Below are 22380 nucleotides of genomic sequence, written 5' to 3'. Positions count from 1 at the left end.
GCTTACAAGGGATATCAATCACCATGTCTATGTTCACCCCAAGATCAACCATAAGACAAATGTGTGCCAGAGGTCAAGTAGGATCTACACCATTAGTATTTTAAAGATTTTATTTATTTATTTGACAGAGAGAGACACAGCGAGAGAGGAAATATAAGCAGGGGGAATGGGAGAGGGAGAAGCAGACTCCCTGCTGAGCAGGGAGCCTGACGCGGGGCTCGATCCCAGGACCCTGGGATCATGACCCGAGCCGAAGGCAGACGCTTAACTACTGAGCCACCCAGGCGCCCCTACACCATTAGTATTTTAAAAGACGGGTTGAGAGCAGCTATGGAAAGCATCTTTTAGAAATGCTACCTCCTACTTTACTTAAGTATTGAGAAAATTATTGTCACCTCTTTTATGGAGATGCTAAAACTGGCTGAGTGGTTCCTCTGTCTTCAATGCCAAGTAGACCTCCAAGGATGCTCTTGAGTTGGAGGATCAGATCCCAAATGAAGAAAGGATATTGCAGCCTATGCTAAGTCAGCAGGATAGCCACTGGGATGCATAAACATAAAAGCACAGGTCATAATTCCTGCCTTTTCTGTGCGTCTATCAGACCTATATTGCTTAGTGTGTAGAGTATTCTAAAATGGAGGAATAGTAACTGATGTGCCTCAGAGGAGTCCTTTTCTCCTTCCTAATTGTTCTTTCAAATCCATCTTCCTAAATATTAGGATCTTCTATGCTTTTATTTATTTATTTATTGAATGATTGATTGATTGATTGTTGTTTCTATTCCCAAAAGTTTTCTTAGTGGTGTTTTATTTCAGAGGCCCCGAGTCATCGTCTTTCTCTCCTTTGATGGATCTCTTTGGAGAAGAGACAAAAAAATAGTTTAAAGCCATCACTGGGAACAAACAGTGTGTTCTCATCAATATTCTAGGAAACACTGGGTTGGTTTGGGAAGTTCCAGTGTGCAAGCTGCCATAGCAATTAGTTTTTAATATCTCTGTTTTAAAAAATAAACACCATGAAGAAAACTTTGCAAAAGATAGCTAAAGACTAACAAAGAAATTTTTTTCGAGACTATTTATCTTAAACAAACATCCTCAAGAGGGTGCAGTAGGGAGGAAGAAATTAATCAGAACCAGCAACTAGAAATACAAACCTATTTAGTAGTAAAGAAACACTCAAGATACTAATGCAAAATCATCGTATCAGTTGATACAGGAAGTTTGACATAATCTCTACCCGGGCTGCAAATTTTACTTTTCTCCTTCATTTTAATGGGAGATCAAGCTGATAATAAAATCAAAAGCAGTCTTCCTTGTAATTAAAAATTATTTCAGTGTATCAAATTTAGCTTAATGCTATTACTCTGGTCAGGAATTATCAGGGATTTGGGAGGTATATAAAGGAATGCATAAAATTTTTGTGGGTTAGTGTTTGCCTCCCTACATAATCAGGATATATTATTCTAAGTTTCTTTTTCAAACCATTAGAGATAAGTGTTAATATAGTCTGATAAATGTTGAAGTGAGTATAAGCCAAGTCCAAGCATTTCTAGATTTACCTTGACCAAACACATATTCAGAACATTTTTATATTTGGCCAGTCATGGAAAGCAATTTGAAATGCTACCATAATTTTTAAAGTCAGATGACTTTCTTTTCTTCTTAAAGAATGAAACATAATAGAAAATGGAATTGAAGAAAGTCTGTGCTTGATAGAGCATTTAACCAGGAATCTATAAGGTATATAAAGCATACAATAAAAGTATTAAGATACTGCCTGTACATAAAATAGCAGATTCTTCAAATTTTGCATATCATGCTTCTGAATATGGTGTTCTTTATTGCAAGACAATCTTCACCAATGTCGTATGGGTTGTCAGGTCCTGAAAATAGTTTATAGACCATGGTGATAGTAGTTAAGGTGTTGAGAAGTGATGAATTCTGGGTATATTTTAAAGGCACACGCAGAGGATTTTCTAACAGAAGGGATATAGGGTGTGAAGGAAAGGAAGAATTTAATAGCAACTACAAGGTTTTTGTCCTAAGATCCTGGAATGATACAGTTGACTTCAACAGCTAGAGCAAACCACAATGGGACAGATTTAGATGGGAAGAGCAAGAGTTCAGTTATGAGTATGTTGAGTTTGAAATGTTTGTTAGATTTTCAAGTAAAGATGTTTGTTAGATTTTCAAGTAAAGATGTAGAGGAAGCAGCTGAATATACAAGTTTGGAATTTGAGAGGTCTAAGCACAGCAATACAAGTATGAAAGCTGTCAGCTTATGAGTGATATTAAAGTCCTAAGAGTCCATGAGGTTGCCAAGGAAGTGAGTATAAATGCTGAAAAGCAGTGGACAAAGAACTCTTTGGGGCATTCTACCATTATGTGCTCAGGGAAATGGGAACACCCAGGGAAGGAGACTGAGAAATAGTCCATCAGACAGAGGAAAAGTGGTAAGGATGTAATGTCCTGGAAGCCAATAGAAGAATGGGCATTAAGCAGAAGTAAATCATTCATAAATCAAAGCTGCTCTTAGGTCAAATGGAGAACTGAGAATTCTCCATTGTACTTTGCCACATGAAAATTATTAATGACCTCAATGTGATTAAATTTGAAAAACAGAGGAAAAACCTTGACAATTAAAATGCTGTTTAATTGGATTTCATAAGTGTGGTAGGCAGAATAATGATCCTCTCACCCACTCAAAGATATCCAAGTTCTAATCCCCTGAATTTGTGAATATGTTATGTAACATGGCAAATGTGAATTAAAGTTGCAAATGGAATTAAGGTTACCAATCCTTAAACTGACTTTAAAATAGGGAAGTTATCATGGACTATCCAGGTAGGATGATGTAATCATGAGGGTCCATAAAAATGGGAAAAGAAAAGAGTAGAAGAGGTGAGAGTAATGCAATGGACTCCATCCACCATTGATGGCTTTGAAGTTAGAATAAAGAATAAATCACCATGTTTCTAACCACTGAACTTTGCACAGGCAGGTTTCTCTGCCTGGAATACACTTCTACACCGCTCCTACCTCCAATGGCCTTCGCAGTGCTAATCACCATGTTTCTAACCACTGAACCTTGCACAGGCAGGTTTCTCTGCCTGGAATACACTTCTACACCGCTCCCTACCTCCAATGGCCTTAGCAGTGCTAATCTTTGTATGGTTTGGCCCTCAGCTAACAACTGCACTTTTTCCAAACAGCTGTCCTTGATATCTGAAATTGGGTTAAGTGACACTCCTATGGGCTCCAAAACATCCTAAAACCATATGCCATATTGTGATTACCTATCCATTTCCCTGTCTTCACACTAAAGTGTTAACTCCTTGAATGAAGGGACTTTATTCTAACCAGAGTTAACTATGGCACAAAGCAAAATGCCTGACATATACTAGATTTTCAATAATTATTTTTCAAATGACAAAAAAATATGTAACATATGTATATAAAGAAAGAAGGTACAGAATTCAATCTGATAGTTTTCATCTCCGACTTCATGCTGATATCGTTTACTAGAAAGAGGTAACCTAAATTTAGCCTAAGAAGCCAGGGCTGTTAGAAATTTTGTAGTTAGGGCGCCTGGGTGGCTCAGTTGGTTAAGCGACTGCCTTCGGCTCAGGTCATGATCCTGGAGTCCCTGGATCGAGTCCCGCATCGGGCTCCCTGCTTGGCAGGGAGCCTGCTTCTCCCTCTGACCCTCCCCCCTCTCATGTATTCTCTCTGTCTCAAATAAATAAATAAAATCTTTAAAAAAAAAAAAAAAAAGAAATTTTGTAGTTATCTGCAGCCAAATGTCAAGTTAAGTGTGCAACACTTAAATTTTCCCAATGAGTCTGAGCAAATCACAAGATTTCTTGCCATGTCCTGGGTAAACAGTGTTAAATGCTAGCTGTAGAACAAATGCTATCCCTTTTTTCTTCCCCGTTCTCCTTAGGGCTTCATTCAGTCTGTTTCCTCTCTTCAGTCCTACTACTGCCCTGGGCTCAGGCTAACTCACTATTGGACACAAGATATTGATTATAGAGCCGAGGCTAACATATTTAGCTTCCAACTTCCTCCAAATAGTCACAGAGACTATGTCTTTCTTTTGTGATTTTTAGTGCATCAACCAAAAGGAATCTCTTGATTTGGCTTCTAGTTCAATGTCCTTTGTAAAGTCACAAAAATAATTTTCCCCATTTGTCTAGCTATAAATTTTCATGACATTGGGATATTTGGAAGTTTAATGACCTTATTGTAGAAAACATTTGTAGATGGGGTGCCTGGGTGGCTCAGTCAGTTAAGCGTCTGCCTTCAGCTCAGGTCTGGATCCCAGGGTCCTGGGATTGAGCCCTGCATCAGACTCCCTGCTCAGTGGGGAGTCTGTTTCTCCCTCTCCTTCTGCCTTTTGCTCCCCCTGCTTGTGCTTGCATGCTCTCTCCCTCTCTGTCAAATAAATAAATAAAAATAAAATTAAAAAAAAAACATTTGAAGATGAACAAGATACTGAGATGGTTACTAGTATAATGTGACTATTCCCTGAATGTTAATCATTCTCTCTCATTACCAGTCCAGGTGCAGCAAAGCAGTGGAAATCTTGCAATTCTTTAGTGTAAACATTCTTAGATATTAGGCGACATTGTGAAGGACCAAAGTGGTGATCAACCTCAGTAAGTATGGCTTAGAATGACTTTTGTTTCACTAGCTCCAAAAAAACCAAATGTGTCCTTTGTATGACTTTTCATTTTGGCACTAAAATGGAGTTTTAGAACTAGGTGCTTATTGTTTTGGTTTTTTTAAAAGATTTTATTTATTTATTTGAGAAAGAGAGAGAGAGAGCACAGAGGGAGAGTGAGAGGGAGAAGCAGGCTCCCCCCTGAGCAGGAAGCCCGATGAGGGACTCGATCCCAGAACCCTGGGATCATGACCTGAGCCGAAGGCAGACACCCAACCATCTGAGCTACCCAGGCGTCCCTAGGTGCTTATTGTTAGTGAAAATTAGTAATTATTCTCCAATCATATATTGCCAATTGTGGGTTCTCATTTTTTTTAATGTAGCTTTTAATCATAGAAACAGGTGAGGTTTGTCGTTCCTATGATCTGAAATAAAACTACATCATATTCAGTAGTTTGCAACTTAATGACCCAAAGTTAAATAAAACAGAATCAAGTTTATAGAAGAAATCTACCAATACTTTAAACAAGTGGTCATGTAATAAAAAATTCATTGAATTATAGTTTCTCTGTTCTTCATAATGAACTAGTCAATTTTTATGCAAAATATGAGAGACTGTTAATTTCTCTGCGACTCTATACACATTTTAATCATCCTTTATATCACAGTTGACAGCTCTTTTCTGACAAATTTGGTTCTAAGCAAGTTAATCAAAATTTTAAAAATTATAATATTTTGTATTGTTTTATTTTGTTTTGATTTTATGGAGGCTCCATGCCCAGTATGGAGCCCAATGCAGGCCTTGAACTCACAACCCTGAGATCAAGACCTGAGCTGAGATCAAGAGTTGGACGCTTAACTGACTGAGCCACCCAGGTGCCCCAAGTATTGTTTCATTAAGCTTTATTTTTAGTAAGGCAGAAGTTTTTCCATGTAAAAGGCTCTCTTAGGAATGATCTTAAAAGTTTTCTTTCTTATCACTGTCAGGTTAAGACTTTACTAAGCAGAGTCACCACTGGAACAGATCATTAATTGGAAAGTAAAACCTTAGGATGCCCACCTCTGACTCCAGGATATCAGATATTGCTTTGATTCCAAATAATTAACTCAGTATGGAAAAAGCAGATGTCTCTACTTCAGATGTCTTCTTTTCCGCCTGGAAAAAGCACAGCAGTAACTATCACTTGACAACTGCCATGTCATGTCTGTGTTTCCATGGAGACACAGTCATTTGATTCTCTTGCCTAACAATTACCATTTTGAAATCTGATCTGAGCGTCTATGTCTTTGGATCAGTTTTATGCATTTATATTTATTGTAATTGTTATCACACTGGGATTTATTTCTTACAGAGTATTTTACATTTATTTCTTACAGAGTATTTTACATTTCTATCATGTTTTCTAATCCCTCCGCCCTTCCTATTTTCCACTGGATGGATAGACTATATTACTGGTCTATTTCTATACTTCTGGTGGTTACCACTAATTTATTGATAGCATATATCCAGTTACTTTCTCCTATCATTTTTAAGCCTAGTCATAGCTATATTGCCCCCTTTTAAAATGTCAGCTGCTAGGGCGCCTGGGTGGCTCAGTCGGTTAAGCGACTGCCTTCGGCTCAGGTCATGATCCTGGAGTCCCGGGATCGAGTCCCGCATCGGGCTCCCTGCTCAGCGGGGAGTCTGCTTCTTCCTCTGACCCTCCCCCCTCTCATGTGCTCTCTCATTCTCTCTGTCTCAAATAAATAAATAAAATCTTTGAGAAAAATAAATAAATAAAATGTCAGCTGCTAGCTCAGAGGGCAAATTTGTACAAGTTAGAGAAAGACAACACTTCCTCAAGAAAAGACTCATTTTAAATTGGTGAGGGGGATTTTCTAGAGCCCTGACAGGCAGCAGCCCCACTAGCTGTATGCTCACACATAATCCCCACCCCCCCAGCATCTCAGACATCACGGGGTGGCAGCACATACAGGTTCTGGCCTCACCCCCACTCCACCCTTCCGCAAGTAAGGTAGTAACCTGAGGGCAGAATTCAGGCCTGGATTACCTCAGATGCATCTGCAATGCAGATGATGCCTCCTTAGAGGCCATGCCAGTGTGCTGCCCAAACCTGAAGTGTCTGTGTTACCTCGTGCTACCGCGCGGCCCGAACGAGCCAAATCCTTTAGCATAAACTTTCCTCCTCTGGCTTTTCCACGACAATGTGATCACCACATAAAATAGTTTAGTTCTGCATCTAAAACTAATGATGTAATGTATGGGGATTAACATAAGAATAAAAAAGATAATAAAACAAAATAAAATGGCTTAGTTCTGGATTCTTTGAGATACATTTTAGCTTGCTGATATCCTTTATTATTTAAACAGTGAATTTTATCGTTTAGTTTACTCATCCTTTGCTATTTAGTGAACTTCACTGTTTAGTTACTCATCCTAACTCCCCTTATCTTGAAGTAGCCTAGATTCATTTCTCTTCGTGCTTTTGCATCCTTCGTCCTAGAGCAAGAGTTGACAAACTTTCTCCTTAAAGGACCAAATAGCAAATAGCTTAGGCTTGTGGATTATATAGACTCTGTGGCAGCTACTCAACTAAGCCGTCATGGCTGGAAGGAAACCACACATGTGACATCCAGGACCGAGCAGAGCTGTGTGTTCCAATAAAACATTATTTACAAAAATGTGGTGGACCAGTTTTGGCCTATGGCCTACGGTTTTCTGACTCTTGTCCTAGAGTATTTTCAAAAAGGATCACCATGTGGTAATCCTTTTGAAGCACTGTACACGTGAGGATTTTTTTCATGCATTTAAAAAATTCAGCTGGAAAAATTCTAGATTCAAATATCTTCTTATTCAATACTCTAAAAACAGTAATCCGTTATCCAATATTATTATTGTACAACCTGGTATCAATGAAATTCTTGTTATCAAGATTGAGACGATCTGCTTTTAATCTCTGGAAGCTATCAGAATTTTTCCCTTAGACTTAAATGTTCTTATATTTCATCATAATATGCAGATGTATAAGTTCTCATTTACCTATTTTGTTTCATACTGAGTGGAACTTCTCAGTTTATCGCATGAATATCTTTCCTTAGTTTGAGTAAACCTTACTCATTATTTTTTCAATTATTTCCTTCTATTTATTGCTGGTCTTGCCATCTGAAATACCTTTTATTCAGACACTAATGCTACTAGTATTTTCCATAATTCTTAAATTATTGTCACATGGTCCTTCTCTTTATCTCTTTCTGATGCCTTTCGAGAAAGTTCCTGGACCTCCTTTTCCAGTTCTCCAATTTATTTCCATTGTCCCCATTGAGCTCTTTAACCCCTCTATTGAGTTCTTTATTCAAGCTATACGTTTCATGCTAAGTATTTCCAGTGAATTGTATAAATGACCACTTTTTGTTTCATATGTCTAATTTCCTGTCTGCATCATTTGGGAGTTACTCATATGTATGAGTAACAGAAAATCTAGTTGATAAGGGCTGAAGCAAATTAAACTGTTTACCTTTCACAAACAGCAAGAGATGTAGAAGTAAGTGGTTGTTGGCAATTCCAAGTGTTAGGGTCAAGGTCTCTTCTCCACACGTCTTTCCCTCATGGAGGCTAGATGGTAAATGCCCTCTAGCCATCTTGCAGCCTGTAGCAGGAAGAAGGGAGGGCAAAGAGAAGGAAGAGAAGAAGCAATATATTTATCAGGCAGACAAACCCTTTCTCAGAAATCCTCAATAGACTTCTTATATCTCATTATCTACCATTGCATCACATACCCAACTCAAGCCGCAAGGCCATCTTGGTGGCAGGTTTTGGCTTCCCACACTCTTATAGTGGTTGAAGACATGGCAAAAGCTCATTGGAAAGAACACTGAGTGAGCCAAACTTCAGTATCTGCCGCAATCCTCATTTTTATTTGCCTATTTTAAATTCTTTGTTTGGTTCATGTATCTGTTTATCTAGTATATTTTTAAAAACTTTATTGTCTTTTTAAATAATGTCAAACTTCAGATGTCTTCCTTTCCGCCTGGAAGGAATTGGTGTTGGAGAGCTCAGCTAGTGATGGATTCCTCTGAGGAGGGTGTGAGCCCAGGGTCTTTATTTAATGGAGAGGGGCAAGATACTATTCAAGGTGGAAAACCTCTGGTGTTAAGGACAATACTTCTATCCTGGCACTGTTCCTTTGCAATCGCAGTCTCCCACAGTAAAAATCATGTCACCTTCTTAGAAAGAAGAATGGGAGGAATGCTCAGAGGACGTCTGCACCCACTGTTTCTTCCTTTCCACCCCAGCTAGGCTTGGTGTTATCCAACTACCCATTACTAATGCTGTCCTGGCAGCTGGTAAGCAAGCTAAAGACAAGTTACATAGGGACAACTCTCTGGAATTGCTGAAAACCAGCCACCTCGCAATCTTTGAGAGAGCTAGAGAGAGAGGGATGGGATAGGGAAAATTTTAAATCCACAGAGCTCGCTGTTCTGACCAAGTTTCTATTGAATAAATGCTCTTTAAATTGTGGCAAGCTTTTAGTTAATTTTCAGAGTTCTGAAAAAGTTGATTTAGATCATTTTTGCCAGTGTTCTTGTTGCTTTAATGGAGGAATGCATTTTTGGAAATCCTTGCTCCATCTTTCTGGAAGTGCTTCTCAGTACCTCATTTTTAGAATATCTATTTATTTTTATGTAATAAAAATAAATGTAGGTGTTACAGAGGTAGAAATAATATAATAGCCTATTTTATTTCATGCCAAATATGATTAGCTTCATGATTTGAAAATAGTGAACCAAAATGAAATGATTTACCTATATTCAATAGGGGGCATAAAAGGAAAACAAGAAGAAGTACAGGAATAAATACATAGTAGAGAGAATAGCCATCTTTCAATTTTTGTTTTCTTAGAATCTTTCAGTTTGGTTTCACCAGTATGCAAGTCATTTTAGAATTATTCAGATTTATTCAAAATGATTACATCCTTGAGGCAAAAACAAATTTCATACACGTTTCCCCTGCTATCTGAAAGTAGAGCATTCCTATGAAAACTTTCGTAAGCTGAGATGGCATAAGGCAAGGAAGTAATTACCATTAATTTATATGGAAAAATATTTGAGCCTTCCCAGACCCAAAAAATAAATTATCTTTGGATTTTCTGATACTTTAGGACATGTCTTGCTAAAGGATGTACAAAATAAATCGAGATAAAGCCCAGATGCTCACAGACACAGTGCAAAGCTATGGCAGCTCAAAGCTGAGATGCTGAGTGTGGTTCCTGGGGAAGGGGCTCAGTGGGGCTGCGCTCACTGCTCGGGGTGAACGCAGCCTCTAACTCACTGTAAATACATCACTGAAGGCTATTTTCGCTTATAAAAGCAAAAATCCTCTTTGGATTTCTTTCAGTTAGTGAAAACAGGTACTTTTTTGTAGGTCTTTCACAAAAGTGAAGTGGCATAATGCAAACTTTTGAAGAATGGTTGATAACTCTATTAGGTTCTAAATACTTAATATGGTAGACATGAAATGCATTTTTAAAAAACTGTTCACCTTCATCCTAAAAAGTATGGAGTTTTTCAAAATACTACATTTACTCTGCTACCAAAAATAGCATTTATCTCATTAGTATTTATTATACTTTTCTCAGTCCAAGTTTATTAAATTATTAAAATATTTCATACACTTAAAAGCGAACAAACTAAAATACAGAAAAATCAGATCAATTTGCATTTTCATACATGAGAGAGAAAACCTAAGAACAAAGCAAAGAAGTAATATGCAATAATTAAAAAAAATAAGATGGAAGGTGCCTGGGTGGCTCAGTCGTTAAGCGTCTGCCTTGGGCTCAGGTCATGATCCCAGGGTCCTGGGATCGAGCCCCGCGTCGGGCTCCCTGCTCAGCGGGAAGCCTGCTTCTCCCTCTCCCAACCCCCTGCTTGTGTTCCCTCTTTTGTTGTATCTCTATCAAATAAATAAATAAAATCTTTAAAATAAATAAATAAATATAAATAAATAAATAAATAAGATTGAGTGGTAAGTTAATGAGAAAGGAAAATCTCTTTATAAAAGAAGAGGACATGCATTGACTTTAGGTAGAAAGAACAGAATAAGTTAAATTAGTAAATTCAGTCTTGCCTGTTAGTTTGGTTGCCGAGAGGGACTCCTCCCTTCCTACTGTTTTCAATGTGGCTTCCTTTGTACGATTAACTGTGGAGAGTCTGTTCTGCCAGTTTTCAGTTCGGTTTCTGGGTTAGACGCACTGATCGGACTGTTATCTAGGTGTTTCGGTGGGAGGAGGTGAGCTTAGGGCGCTCCTACTCTGCCACCTTCCCAGGCTCTAGAAAATTCCGATGAACTATGCCGGTCAGCCATAACGTAGAGTCGAAGAGAAACCATGAACAGAAAATCCGTAGAACAGTGAGATGGTATGTATTCTTGCCTACTTTTAACACTGAGAATGAGGAAAGACCAGAACACAGGGAATCTAAGCAAGTGCAACTAATGATCTCAGGTAAGACTGCATTGTACAGACTCTATTTCTAGTTGCTTAACAATAAGAAACCCCCAACCTTACAATGGCTTTATGAGAAAAACCACAAACAAGTATAGAAGGCGGTAAATAAGCACTAAGTACTATTAGGTCTGGGTAGCTTCTCCTTCATGGAAAATCTGGGGGATGAAGTGAAAGGATTTCTGCCCAAGGCATTGAATGCCATTACAAAGAAAAAGAATGTGATTCATTTGTAAAGTGCTCATGTATCCTGGTTTGCCAGGGATAATTTAAGCCTCTTGTCTTGGCTTAATCATTAATAGTTCCTCTCTTCACTCCCAAATATATTTCAGTTTGCACAATAAGTCATTAGGACCAAATATGCGCTCACTCTACTTACATGTGACAACTTGAGCCTGTCATCTAGAGAGAGCTCTTTGGCCCTCTAGCTTCTCATGCTACCATCAGAATCAGTGGGGTAAGTCATATCAATTCCCATCCTCAGTGTCATGTCTGGTCTAATCCAGACTGCTTGGAAGGAATTCCCAGATGCTCAGGAAGCCTGGAAGCACTTTGAGCAGGGGCTGGACCTACTCTCTCTGTCCTGGCTTTCCCATCACCCTGAAGAGAGGGTCACCCCAGGGACATGGAAGAGGAGGTAGGGGAAGCCAACAAGAAATCAATCAACCCACTCTCTGAAAATGTAATGCTTTATCTTTTCAAACTTCTGGAAGGTAAATGGGAAGACCTTTCATTCTAAAACAGAACACTGTTTTCAGGTTTCAGAATACACATGGATTAAATGTTAATTAAATGATTTCTTATTCCTGACCAGTTCTCTCAGGGACCCATAAAATCCTTTCTTTCTCTCCTTGACCTACAGATAAAAACCTGTGCCCACACTCTCTTAAAAGAACTTATGTATACGTATGTAATTTTCAATAAATCACTTGAAGTTGTACATACTCAGAAAATTGATATACTGTCTCATTCCCATTAACCCCACTAGAGGCTTCTGTTACTTTGATCTACTTTATGCTTCCTCCTTCTTTGGTGTTCACCAGAGGGCAGCAAACAATACAGTGCATCATCACGGTGCAGAAAACTTCTAACTCTGCCAACTTATCCAGTAATGAGGATGACCAATTGATGAGTCAATGAAATAGAGCCTTGTATTTGAAATGTAAAAGACACCTTAGAAATGTGGAAACTTGGGGGCACCTGGGTGGCTCAGTCGGGTAAGCATCCGACTCTTGGTTTCGGCTCAGGTCATGATCTCATGGGTTGTGAGACAGAGCCCCACTGGAGCCTGCCTTAAGCCCCACAATGGGTGCCATGCTCAGTGGAGAGTCTGCTTGAAGATTCTCTCCCTCTGCCCTTCCCCCCACTCATGTGCACATGTTCTCTCTCTCTCTCTCAAATAAATAAACCTTAAAAAAAAAAAGAAACATGCAAATTTGGAGGACTCAAGAGTCCTAGAAGATAAACACAAACACTTTTTCTTAGAAAACATACCACATTATTATCCATTTTAACTGCAAAATAATAAATATTAGTATTTTTATAAGTTGTCCAAATTTACAGTTGTCCTATTTACAATGTGATAACTTGAGTGAGACATGTAGTTATGGATAACATAAGTCATTGCAGTTCCTCACCAATGTAACTGCACACCAATGAGTATGATTTCTTTGAGTAGAAGGAAAGTCATTCTAGTTCCCCCTTCAAAAGAAAGACTTCAAGGAAATAATCAAAAGATCCATGTTATAGAGACCAATTATTTCTTAGAGCATTAAATAGATTCTAACCAATTTGGAAGAGCAACTACCATAGAAATTCAAAGATCTCTTGAAGCGAAAAGGCAGAGAATAAATAAAAAATGTTAATAAATGAGTGAACAAAGAAATATTAATCCTAATTCTAGGGCAAAGGAAAAGAAGTCTCTCTTAATTTTTAGCACACTAATATTATGAAGATCAATATTTTTGTCATTGTTTACAACATGTAAAATCTTTAATCCTCAAGTTCTTTGAAATGGAATTAGATCATCTTCTTTCTAAAATAGTTTTAAAGAAGTAAATAAACAAACCCAATGAATTAACACAATCTCTTCTGGGCTTGGGAGTCTATTTATTTTTCACAAAACACAGTTCAATTTTTATAATGTGATAATACACTGCTTTTAATAACACTAGATGCAATGTCTACATAGCAGTGTATATCTCCCACATGAGTAAAACCCAAGCATTACAAGTTGAGATTTTAGCGGCGCTGGGTGGCTCAGCCATTTAAGAATCCGACTCCTGATTTCAACTTAGGTCATGATCTCAGGGTAGTGAGATCGAACTCTGCTTCTGGCTCTACACTGGGCATGGAGCCTGCTTGAGATTCTCTCTCTCCCTCTGCCCTTCCCTGCTCATGCACTCTTTCTCTCTCTTAAAAAAAAAAAAAAAGAAGTTAAGATTTGTGTGTGTGTGTGTGTGTTTTTAAGATTTTATTTATTTTTTTGACAGACAGAGAGAGAGCACAAGTAGGCACAGAGGCAGGCAGAGGGAGAGGGAGAAGCAGGCTCCCCGCTGAGCAGGGAGCCCAATGCGAGACTCAATCCCAGGGCCCTGGGATCATGACCTGAGCCAAAGGCAGCTGCCTAACCGACTGAGCCACCTAGGTGCCCCAAGAAGTTAAGATTTTAATAAATATCCAGTCCAATCTACTATTATAACCAAAGGAAAAAAAAAAAACAGTTGATAACTCTACATGGTTAAAATGCACAAATAAAGTTGGAATTATAGGTAAATACAGGACGCGCTATGGTGCCTTCCTCAGGAAAATGGTGAAGACAATCAAAATAAGCCAGCCTGTGGAGTACACTTGCTCCTTCTGTGGCAAACCCAAATGAAAAGGTGAGCTGCAGGGATCTGGCACTGTGGTGTAGCTGGCGGTGCCTGGACCTCTGTCATCACTTCTGCCATCACAGTAAAATCTGCCATCAGAAGCCAAAGGAATTGAAAGACCAGTAGAAGCTCCGCCGTGTGAAACATTGCTAGCCTATAATAAATGGGTTAAATTATGTAACAATAAATAAATAAATAAATAAATAAATAAATAAGTTCATTGTGAGACAGAAGTAAAAATTAAAACAAAACCCTACACGGTGGGCAAAGAATGCAGGGATGCCATTCCACCTAATGAAGAGGTGCGGAGAAGTGTGGGACAATGCGACATCAGCGATTTCATAGAAACCTGACAAGTCACACCCCCTACGGGGTGATTCATCAACCCCCACTCAAAACCAAGCCCTGAGTATGTCTCCTTTCCCACAGCTCCATCACTGCCCTGGTCCTCCTCCCCTTCGATCACGAAAGCCTCAGGCTTTCTCCTTTATAACCAGTCACCAGGGGAGTGAATACACAAACAAATGAGATGTACTGGCCAGGTCTGAAAACCTCGAATATTACAAACCCTCCTTGGCTAGCCAGTACCCCTCCCCTCTTTTGTTTGCCTTTAGGCAGAGCCTCTGGGACAGTTAATTTTTTTTCTCCAAGGACATTTTGCAACCCCTTTAATCTGGGCTGAAAGGGGTTAAGAGAACACAAGATTAGTGGTTGATACCGCCAAAGATAAACTTCTCTTTTGGGAATAAAGAAGGCATTCAAAAATTTTTCTTTGCTTTTCTTGGTATCTCCAGGTAAAACTCTGAGTATTTACTATAGAATATAGGTTATTGGGGTGATGAAGGGGAGAGGTGTCCCAGATTGGTAACTATGCTCCAAAATCCATAGTCTCCTTTTCTTCTGGCACAGACTAAATTCCCCACTCCTCTCCAAATAGGTGAAACCACTGAATATGAATGCTTGTGATCCAAGCCTGGCCCATACCAAACAGCTAAACCTTTCTTCTCTCTTCTCTTCCATCTCACTGAAATGGAGGCACCCTCAGAATGAACTTGGAAGCCACTACTTGAAGAAGGCTGGACTTACATCAGCCTCAAGCCTAAGGATAAGTGGAGAGCAGCATCTCTGACTTATTGAACCTTTGAAGTTTATTACATGAGTCAGGAGTATTCTTTTATTGTGCTTAAGCCATTACTCATTGGAGAGTGTATTTGTGATAGCAGTTCACTTACCCTAAGTATAGAGAAGGACTAAAGTAGGAAAGTATATTGCAATGTGTATAAGCTTCACCTGTATAAAGGGTTGTTGGTTTGCTTTGGTTTTAACTCCTTTGAGTTAGATTTACAATACATAACTCATTGTAAGAACACAGGCTAAGGTCAGTAAAATATCTTAAGATTCTAGCAGTTAAACTTGTTTCTGGATTTACTAAGTTAGCACAGAAACTCAGTGAAGCCACAGCAATTGAGAGGGGGCTCTGGTGGTGGTAACAACTTGTTTACTCATTTCTATTAAGACTTCAGCTGAATAGTAAAGGGATATTATCTCTTAAAATGTAATATCACATTTGTGGACACACTAAAAAGCGATCAAATGATAACAACCACATCTCTGGGGGGAGGGGGTGCTGTAAATCATCATACTATCAATCAGTGCATCTAAACGCTTAATTTGTGTCCAACACTGCCAGAAATTGAGGAGAAACAAAGGGCTTACAATGTTATCTGAAACTGGGTTCGTCTCTTGATAGGTGTCAAACCAAAAGACACAACCAAGCCAAAGAATAAGAAAAGGAAAAGTTTTATTTGCTACACATAACAGAGAACACCAGGGAAATTTCCCAAACCAGTGTCTCCTCAAACAACACCTTTATGGCTCTAGGCAATTTCAGAAACTGAGAACAAGAGACCCAGTATTATGAGAAAAGATGCTCCTATTACTCATATAACTCAAGAAATTCCAAGAGCTTGGGGAGCTTTTGAGCCAGGAATCTTGGATGATTTGGCCATCTGAATGATAAATATGTATTTCTTTTTTTTAATATATATTTCTTATAAATCACAGTATCTCAGTACCATGGGTTACTTTGAGAAAGATATATATGTGGGTACCACTTAATTTCAGAAAAGTTTCATGGAGGAAAAACTGCTGCAGAAAAACAATTAAGGTTTGGATAAGGGCAGAAATAGAGGACAGACTGGAGAGGAGGGGGACCCATGTTTCGCACCTCAACTGAGCTCCCAACAGCACCAAGATTTCTTCCCAGCTGCAGAGAAACTGACACCCAAGTCTTCTGTTCTTTTCTGATATATCTCTGGGCTATGACTTAGCAGAAGAAAAAAGTTGCACAAACAAAAGTTCAGGAATCTCGTTCCATTTTAATTACTATTTGTATGACCTTGAACAAATCCCTCTGTGCCTCAGTGCTCTTTGTGAAACTGGTGTAGTTAGGCCAAGACTGTCTGTCTCACAGGGTCAAATGGGTCAATGAATATAAAACCCCTAGGAAATATGGGAAGAGCAATTCACATGTAAGTCATTATTACTGCCATCCTCACTGCCTCTCCTGTTATTTACAAAGGCAGGGGAGGGAACTGATGTATAGATTACTTCTGTTATCTTCGGAGTCATACAGCTGTTTGTGAAAGATAAGCTTTCTCTTACACCTTTCCCTCGATTTAGGGTTGCACAGTGGGCACCGGGCATCAGCTATGGTTATTCAGTGCACTTATAGTCAGATGGCCTTCAGGGGCAATTTGAAGACTTCCTGGATGAACACATATCTCTTCATAGATTGGTTATACCACCTGTTTCCATGGCAACTTTAGATCCATTTCACAGTCACCCACTTTCTGTTCCCATTCACTGTAACATCTCTTTAATAGCAAGAGACAGAAAGTTTAATAAAATAGAAGCATTTTAATAAGTGGAGGTATGATTTACATAGAAGCTTTTGGCATTTTGGGAATCTCTAGAGTTCTCTGTATGTTACAGCAGACTCATAGTTCTTTCTCTAAGAGAATGGAGGAAAGCAGATGTTTTTTATAAAATTCCTTATAAGAATGTTGAAACAACATTGCCCCACAAAACCTCTGCCATGTTTTATAAACAGAGATCACTGGCCAGCATTTACTTCTCCTTATTCTCCCGGAAGAGAAAATGCATGTTCTGAGTTCTCATTTGCCACACGCACATCTTCATGACTATCTCACACTCTTTCTTTTTCCCAATACCTGGTCATGGTAGGCGGGAGTCCAGAGGTGGGACAAGGATCACAGCCACGCCAAGACTGGTCTATGAGGGTTCTGAGCAAGCTCACAATTCTACGAGGTAGTAGTGTTTTTCTCAGTTTTCCATTTGAGGTTATTGAGGCTCAGGATATCTGACTGACAGTGTTGTAAAGTATATAGTGACAGAGCCAGGACCCCCCCCCACACACACACAAGTATGTCTTGAGCAATGGACTTGCCCATATTTTGCTGGCTGTACTGTCTGCATAGCATAATCATCACAGTTCTGAACACTGAAAAATGACTCTGATTCTTAGTTTGGGTTCCTCCAGAAATCAGAACCTGAGACAAAGACTTGGTGCAGGTGCTTTATTTAGGAACTGAATCCAGGAAGCAGGAGCAAATAAGTGGAAACGGTAAGACAGGAGAGAGGAAAACTATCATAAATTGTTTTTTTGAGGTCAGAGATGGGTTGCTCTAGGATGGATTCTTGTCTCTACCAGGACCTCTGAGAAGCACATAGAATGCCTTCTAGAATTATCCAGCTGTCAATGAGAGGTTGGAACATTTACACACTAATCTCCCACCTCCACCCCCATTGTCTGAGAGTTGTCCCCGGGTATGTTAACTCTCCTGCAATTTCTGGATGCTGTTGGGTGCAACATAAGAAGCCCCCAGAGTCAAAGAAGACCCTGGGGTAAAGCCCAGAAAGACCCATAACTGGGCTCCAGGTGGCAGTTGGCTGGGTTGAGCTGAGACTGAGCTATAGGAGCCCTGCCTGCACAGCCACCACTGAAATTAAAGCTGGACCCAGAGGCTGTGGTCCAAGCACCAGGGTGTTACTGTACCATAAGTCCAGGATATTTCACAACTTGCTTAAATAACTGTTGATTTAGCCTTGTGACTTACACACTCATACTAACATGAATGTGACCTTAATGACAGTTATGAAGTTGTACTATCACAATACACACAAGTGATTCAGCCATAGTTTCTCCGGAGCAGTGATCACAGCCTGAGTGTGGGCTCTGTGTGCCTTGCTCTTCTCCTGGTTTCATGACCAGAAAGTCTGCATGCACAAGTTCCTCAAATTCAGTGTCTTTCATTTTCCTCACCTAGGAAATGGACATAATAAAATTCACCTCACAGTTTAAGGTAGGGTTAAATGAAATAATACATGTAAAGTACTTACAAGAGTGCCTGGATGTAGTAAGTACTCTAAGGGGTGGATAGAATTTTATCAAATAATTCATAATTATGAACATAGCCATTTCCTTCTCTCATAGCAGGAGGTGAGTGCTTAAAAGCACTCCATGTCTTCCCACTCAGGATTATAATATGCTAACCAAAGGCTTAAAACAAAATAACTACAAATCCAGAAACCAAACACCATGAGGACGGGAAATTTCACCACCCCAAACCCAACATTTTCTTGGCACTTTGTCTCAGAATAATGAAGTGTTCTGCGGCGTTCCTCTCTCTCACACAAGCTAGAGCTAAAGAAAAAGATCTCAAAGGCTCATATTTCCACTTGGTAAAAATCCTTTACTCTGATGGAATAACAGCTGGTTAGAAAGGGGGAAAACCAACCCACACAAGACCTGAGAAGCTTCTGGTCTCCATGGTAACAGTGTGTCATAATCTGACCCCTTTCATCACCTGATTCCCTTAGGATAAAAAAAGCAAGGAGACAAAAGCCCTAAGACAAAAAAAAAAAAAAATAGTCATCTGTGGAGTGGATGATGATAGGTCAGCAAACACGGCTGGGAGGTGATTCTAATCACCTACAGTTACGTGACATTTCCTCGGAATTATTTCTTCAGTAAAGGTGATAGGTTAGTATTGATCAAGCAGAGCCTAGTTGAAATTACCCCCCCCCCCCCCCGCCTTGTATGCCACAGCACATATGTAAGATGGCATCCTGGGGATAGGGGACAGTTTGCAGACAAGCCACCATTCATAGCAAGATAATTGGTCTCCACAGGAATGAAATATATGATACTTGTCTTCTTACCATGAGCCTTTGCTTGATTTCCAGGAAAGATACTAAACATCTTTTGAATGATCAGAGCTGCACATCTCAAAGGCAAGTCCAGGAACTCCTACATCAGAATCCCTGGGGGCATTGTGCAGATTCCCAGGGCCGCTTTCAGAGATTCTAGAAAAGCAAGTGTGGAGTGGAGTCAGGGAGGTTGTATTGAACCAGCAGCTTCAGGGGTTTCCTTGACACCCGACAGTCTGAAACCATTCAGAGCTGGAGAATTACTCAAAAATCTAACTATAGCTAACTTTCCTCCACTCTGCTATCTGTGTTGGTATTTAAAAGATCATTTATAAATGTGATGGATGCCACTTTTCTACAGATGACCTACAGAGATAATCCATTTTTTGAGACAAAAAACATAGGGAGGCCTTCAAAACCACTGAAGTGAAAAGGAACAAAAATCTCTTTTGGAAAAAGAGCTGTAAGTTAACAATGAAAAGTGTAAACTTTGGCTTGACTAATTTCATTTAATTCCCTATATGGGCTCACCAGTTATAATAATGTCTATCTAATCAATATTTTCTTCACATTGAAGTAAAAGAATACCTTTTACTTCTTATAAGATAGAATTCTTATGTTAAAAGACAGAAACCTACTGCTATAAATCACTAACTTATTTCACATCTCCTGGAAAATTGTTTTAGTTCCATTTAGATGTCCATCCAATTTTATTCATATGTTCATATATTCAAACATTTACTAAGTACCTATTAAATGCAAGGCAGTCCTCCATGTGCTGGAGTTAAAGAAGTCAAAACCACTACCATGTTAGTGTTCACATTTTAGGAAGGAAGACAGACAATAAAAAATGAAGTAAAATAGCTACCAACCAGGTCAGGTGGTGAAAAGTGCTACGGAAAAATATAAAGCAAGGAATAAGATGGTTGCAGTTTTTAATAACTGGTATGAGAAGACCTTTAAAAAGAAGGTAACGTTTGAATAAAAATCTGAATATGATGAGGGAGCAAGTCTTACAAATATTAGGGAAAAGAATGTTCAAGGCAGAGGAAATATCAAGTGTAAAAAGCCCGAGGCAGAAATACACTTGGCCTGTCAGAGGAACGTCCCGAGGTTAGTGTGAGGGAGGGAAGGAAGGGAATGAGGGAGGAAGTAGTAGAAGATAGGGTGACACATAATAATTCCAGCACGGGAGGCACATAGTATGACCTTTGACTTTTATTCCAAATTCAACAGGAAGAAGCTGTAAGAAGATTTTGCCCAGAGAAATTACATTGACTGACTTGTGCTTAAAAGGATCATTCTGGCATCTGAATTGAGAATAGACTATCAGAGACACAAGGATAGAAAAAGGAAGACCAGGTAGAATATATTCCAGTACTTCATGGTGAAATGATGTTGGATAAGACTAGACTGGCAGTTGTGGTGGTCATTAGAAATGGTAAGGTTCTAGAAAAAACTTAAAGGCAGAGCCAAAAGAATCTGTGGAAGAATCAAATGTGGGATCAAGAAAGAGAAGAGTCATGGCTTTTTATTTGAGAAGTTAGAAAGAATTTCCAAAATTGGAGCTGCCTTTTATTGGACGTGGAAGATTGGGAGAAGCAGGTTTGGGGACATGTTAATATTAAATCATCTATGAGACACCCAGGTAGCAATGTCAAGTAGACAGCTGGATCTATGACTCTGAAATTCAGGAGAGATATCTGGGTTGGAGGTAGAAATTTGTGAATCACCAGTCTGGGTGCTGTTTCCTAGGGAGTGGGTATAAATAGAAAATAGAAACTCCATGTCGAAATAGTGGACTACTTCAACATTTGAAGATCAGGGATCTGAGTAGGAATCATCAAAGGGACTGAGGAGTGTCCAGGGAGGTAATCGGAAAAGACAGAAAAGTGGAGTGTCCTTGAAGCCAAGCGATGAGCACATTTCAAAGAGTGGGAGTGATCAAGATGTCAAATGCTTCAAAGTCAGTAGCATGAGGACTGGGAATTGACAATTGGATTTAGCAACATGGAGGTCAATGATGGTTTTCACAAGGGCAGTTAGATGTATTGGTGGGATCAAAATCCCAATTTGATTGAATTCAAGAGCGAATAGAAGAGGAATTGGAGAGAACCAGTATAAAAATTTCATTTCAGGGGCGCCTGGGTGGCTCAGTTGGTTGAGCGACTGCCTTCGGCTCAGGTCGTGATCCTGGAGTCCCGGGATCGAGTCCCATATCGGGCTCCTTGCTCAGCAGGGGGTCTGCTTCTCCCTCTGACCCTCCCCCCTCTCATGTGCTCTCTCTCTCTCATTCTCTCTCAAATAAATAAATAAAATCTTTAAAAAAAAAAATTTCATTTCAAAACTTTAGTTGTAAATAGGAGGTGAGAAATGGGATGATAATGGAAAGAAATGTGAGGTCATCAGAAGTGACTTTTTTTTCCTTTCTTTTCCTTCTTCCTTTTTTTTTTTTAAATATGAGACTTTAAAGCATATTTACAGCCTAAGGGACAGGAGGGAAGAAATGCTGAGCAACGTCTCTGAGTAGACAAGAAGGGATGAGAGCTAATAGGCAAGTGGAGGCATTAGAATTTTTTTTTTCTTTAGTGACAAATTGTTCGTCTGTTAACATCAGAAGAGAAAACAGATGCATATAGCTGTGTAGAAGTGGTTGTGGCACCTTATGGAAGGTTTCTGCTGTTTGCTTTTTTTTTCCTCAGGGAAACAGATAGCAAGCTCATCTATAAGAAGGAGAGGGAGTTTTGGAGGTTTGAGGAGAGGCATAAGTCTCTTTGGCATGATTTAAGCTGACATACTTTCTAAGTTTATTCCTACCAGTATGATGCTAAATGCAACTCAGAGGATATCATTTTCAATCTTGAACTTTTGAGGTTGCAGGGGCCAAGGGCAGGACGCTCCAAGATGATCCACTTGGCATATTGATTATTTTAAATAAAAGTTACTTAAAAGACAGCCTGTGCAAGAAAGACACTCAGCCTCTCCTCTGTCCTCTTGAAAGCAGGAAAGAAATCTCCCATATGGAAGATACTCCTCCCTCCACCAGGAGGTAAAGAGACATCCTAATCACCAGAGATGGGAAACTTAGAGCCAAGAAGGATAGATAAATAACT

The sequence above is a fragment of the Neomonachus schauinslandi genome, chromosome 2, assembly GCF_002201575.2.
Source record: "Neomonachus schauinslandi chromosome 2, ASM220157v2, whole genome shotgun sequence".
Taxonomy (NCBI): Eukaryota; Metazoa; Chordata; class Mammalia; order Carnivora; family Phocidae; genus Neomonachus; species Neomonachus schauinslandi.
Note: the sequence above shows the minus strand (reverse complement) of the source record.